Below are 4,715 nucleotides of genomic sequence, written 5' to 3' on the forward strand. Positions count from 1 at the left end.
AATAAATAGGGAACCAGCACAGAAACCACTCCTGAGGGGTTTTTCCTTGGACAGGAACTTGGGGAAACCACTCTGGATTGACGAAATTCTCGTAAACCATTTTGAGGATGTAGCTGGGCTGGCACTTCTGAGCGGCCTGTGAGGGGCCACAGCAGTTCCCTACCAGAATGTCTCCGTCAACCCTCCTGGGAAAAACCAGACGGGAAATATGATTAGGTAAGCTAATTCCTCTTTTTTTTATATATATAAATTTTTTTATTAATTTTTCAAATTAAACAACAAATAAAACAAATATGATGCATTTACTTAAAAACAAAAAAAAGATAATCCTGCTCAATACGTTTTCGGAGACGCTCGGCAGTCCCCGCCCTGCATCCACCCTCATTCACTTTCCTCTTCCTTCCTCCCCCTAAGCCCACAGCCTCTCCTCTTTCTTCCTTTCCACCTCCCTACTTCCCATCTCCCTTCTTAACCACCTCTCCAAATGCAGTTTGGGGTACAGCCGAGCATCTCCTCTTTTTAATACAATTCCATTATTTACCTATAATATATAAATACATCAATTTTTATAATTTCTATCCCCTAATCCCCTTCTCCCCTCCCCCCCCGGACTTCCCAGAACTGAGTACAGGAATAATCACATAATAATCCAAGTCCAGCAAAAACTACTCATTCATAATATAAACAAGTATAAACTTACTATAACTCTAATATACAATAATCAACTTAACTATAAACTATATATATAAATTATATATAAAAATATTTATAAATAACAATAATTAATCAAAAGCTATATGATAATTATTCGTTTCATATTTTCTCTGAATATAATCTACCCATCTTCTCCATACCAAAATAAATTTCTCTTGAGACTGATCCTTCAGGTATGCGGATATTTTTGCCATTTCTGCAAAGTATGAGACTTTCTGTCTCCAATCATCCATAGTCGGTAATATCTCCTTTTTCCAATTTTGAGCAATCAAGCTAATTCCTCTTTTATTGTAAGGCTACCTTGACTGATTCTTAACTATCTGATCCATTTCTTCCTCTGGCCGTTGAGCCACTAGAGGCCCCTGCCTCTCTTCTCTGAGGCTTCTCTCAGCAGCCTCTCTTCTCTGGGTGGGGGTGACACAAGGGAAGGGGGCTCCTTTGGCAACCTGAACAGGCAAGGCCGTAATGGGGGAAAAGACAGGCTCCCCATCCCAAGCCAGGGGTGGGTAGCAACCTGTGAGCCACGAGGCAATCACAGCCCTGAGTGGAACACATCACGCCAGGGTTCAAACTCGGCACTCCTGATTCTAGCAGCCCCCAGAGACCTGTGGCTGGCACTGAGGGGGGGCTAAGCCTGGGCACTGAGCCTGTGCAATAGGACAGGAAGTGCAGCTCCGGCTCCCAGAGTGCCAGAGGGTGATGGTCCATTCCTTGGTAGACTGCTCCTGCAAGGAAGGCTCTTCTGCACTGGCCTAGCCTTCCTCTACAAGTGTGGGGCCACTATGGAGCCACCTTCCATAGTCTTTGTGCCCCGAGCGCAGCCGAGTGGGAGGACAGGGGAGCTGTGGGTGGAGACCGTGGAGGAGGGGGGGATTCTGCCAATGCCAGCATGCTTGCAAGGAAGTTCTGTCCTGAAGCTGCCTGTGCTCACTTGTCCACTCGCCCCCCCCCCCAGCGTTCGTGCCGGTCACTGGCTCTGTAGATGCCTTTGCCAGGACAGCAGCCAATCCTGGTGCTGAGCTTGGGGGTTTCCACAGGGCATCCTCAGGCAGGGTGCTGGTCCCTGGTTGCTGCAACCATAGCAACCTACCCATCTCCATGGCAACCCAGCATCCTGCTCTGCAGCTGTGCGGCCTGCATAGCAACCACTTTTGGCACCATATCCACAGCAGCCCTGAGAGTGGGATGGCCGAAACTGGAGGCTGGCTGCCACCCAGCACACCTGGAATGGGCCAGAGGCTGTGCGCCCATAAGCCACGGCTCAGAACAAGGCAGTGGCATTCACACAACCGACTAAACTAAGACTGACTTGACTAGGGATATTTTATTCTTTTAGCTCAGGATGTTTGAGGGGCCTTGCTGAATCCTGGGGGCTGCTCTCCGAGATTCCACACAGTACCCCCTCCCCTGCCTTTTCTCGTGAGGAATACCCCCCTCAATTTAAAAAAAGAAAACCTTCCCATCAGGGAATAAAACTCACATCTGGTTCTTCAGCTGGCATCAAGGCTGCAGGATCAAGGACCACCGTCTCCCTCCCTCCCTCTTTCTCTCTCCTGGAGCCAAGAAGGGTGGGGGCATCTATCTCCTCCCCCTCACAGGCTGCTCTGCTGCCCCCCTGTGGCACATCAGCCACATGGCAACTAACTCCTTACTCGCCAGAATTCCCCTGAAAACTTTCTGGGCAAGCCAGCCCAAGAAGGGCACCGATGGTTCAAAAACATGGCACATGGCAGAGAGAAGATGGCTATCTGGAATCTAGAAAGAGCAACAAACCACGGCAGGACTTACTGAAGGAGGAGACAGAAAAGGGAAAACAGGATAGGATCCAATAGACCGAAATTTGATAATTAATGCAGCGAAATGAAAGAGCAGTTTGATTCAAGCACGAATTCACCAGGTCAGCTAAATGTTTATGGAGATTCTCAGTCATCCAGGTCATAGTTATCCCAAAGATGCTTTTTTTACGAGGCAACTGGACTTTGTTTTTCTACTAGCTCTAATTTTTCACTTTGCCAGCAGATGCATGGAGCATAATTCATCTCTTTTTTTACTTTAACGAAGAGAGAAACACGCACGTTCATTTACTAAGGCAGGCAGACGAAATTGGCACTCAGGGAAATTAATCCTGTTCCATTTACTATTCTGCCTCACGCAGAAAAGGCTACTAGATTCCACTTGAGACAGACAGATAACTCGGTGAAATAAGTCAAACAAAGATTACTTTTATTTCAGGTATCCTCAAAAACATTAACTCACGGTTATGTAGAAGTTCTTCCAGAATGTAGATAGTAATATGGACTCATCTCATAGATAAATGAACAGGATTAATTTCCCCGGTGCCAATTTCGTCTGCCTGCATTAGTAAATGAACATGCGTGTTTCTCTCTTCGTTAAAAGTAAAAAAGAGGTGAATTATGCTCCGTGCATCTGCTGGCAAAGTGAAAAATTAAAGCTAGTAGATTGCACCCTTGCAAGTAAAAGCAATATCTAATCTCTATGTCTGCTCCAAGAAAAGCATGCTTGCTATTCTCTGCCTGGCTAAAGCTATATCTTCATTAAGTGGCTGGGAAGTGAAGAGATGTCCTCAAAGAAAAACAAGAAAATCCAGTTGCTTCGTGGAAAAAGCATCTTTGGGATCACCAGGTCAACCTTTCTCAACCTTTTACCTTGGAAGAACCCTGGAAATAACTGAAGAACTGAAGAGAGGGGTCCCAGGCGCCATCCTGAGGGAGTGCACCTGGGGAAGAAACAAAAAAGCCAACACAGTGCTAGGCTGCATTAACAGAGGGATAGAATCAAGATCACGTGAAGTGTTAATACCACTTTACAATGCCTTAGTAAGGCCACACCTGGAATACTGCATCCAGTTTTGGTCATCATGATGTAAAAAAGATGTTGAGACGCTAGAAAGAGTACAGAGAAGAGCAACAAAGATGATTAGGGGACTGGAGGCTAAAACATATAAGGAAAGGCTGCTGGAATTGGGTATGTCTAGTTTAACGAAGGACGAGGGGGGACATGATAGCAGTGTTCCAGTATCTCAGGGGCTGCCACAAAGAAGAGGGAGTCAAGCTATTTTCCAAAGCGCCTGAAGGCAGGACAAGAAGCAAAGGATGGAAACTAATCAAGGAGAGAAGCAATCTAGAACTAAGGAGAAACTTCCTGACAGTGAGAACAATTAACCAATGGAACAACCTGCCTCCAGAAACGGTGAATGCTCCAACACTGGAAGTTTTTAAGAAGAGACAGGACAGCCATTTGTCTGAAATGGTATAGGGTTTCCTGCCTGAGCAGGGGGTTGGACTAGATGACCTCCAAGGTCCCTTCCAACTTTACTATTATTATTATCCTAAGTTGATGGGAGGAGGTGAAGAGCCGAACCAGGCCAGCCTTTGCCTCTTCAGGAAAAATGTCTGTCCCGAGTCTGTGCTGGAAGTATGCACACCTATTCACAGGTGCACCTGGGAAAGGAATGAAGAGAAAGCTGAAAGCATGGTTGACTTTATTGTTCATGGTTGAAATCCAAGGATACTGACCCTGGAACTGACCGTTTTTTGGCAGTGCCAAGGGAGGGTCGTGGAAATGCTGGACGTGGAAGGGGAAAAGCTGAGAAGGAAGCGCCTGTGGGAAGAGAGGGGACGAATCCTGTATGAAAAGTGGGCAGGCAAATGACAGGAGGCAGAGGAGGCTGCTGGGAAAAGAGGGAGGTTACGGTAGCACCCAGGGGAAGCATAAAAAAAAAGACCGCGGGATGAGGAAAAGGCTGTTGATAAGCAAAAATGCATGTAAAGGAGGTTTGTTGCAAAAATGAAGAAAAGATTGTACAATGTTCATAGAGTTAATAATAATAATAATGTTGGAAGGGACCTTGGAGGTCATCTAGTCCAACCACCTGCTCAGGCAGGAAACCCTACACCATTTCGGACAAATGGCTGTCCAGTTTCTTCTTAAAAACTTCCAGTGTTTTTTAGCGGGTTGTTTTAACAAATTTTTAGGGGGTA

Source organism: Protobothrops mucrosquamatus, unplaced genomic scaffold, assembly GCF_001527695.2.
Source record: "Protobothrops mucrosquamatus isolate PMUCROS unplaced genomic scaffold, P.Mucros_1.0 scaffold2823, whole genome shotgun sequence".
Lineage (NCBI taxonomy): Eukaryota > Metazoa > Chordata > Lepidosauria > Squamata > Viperidae > Protobothrops > Protobothrops mucrosquamatus.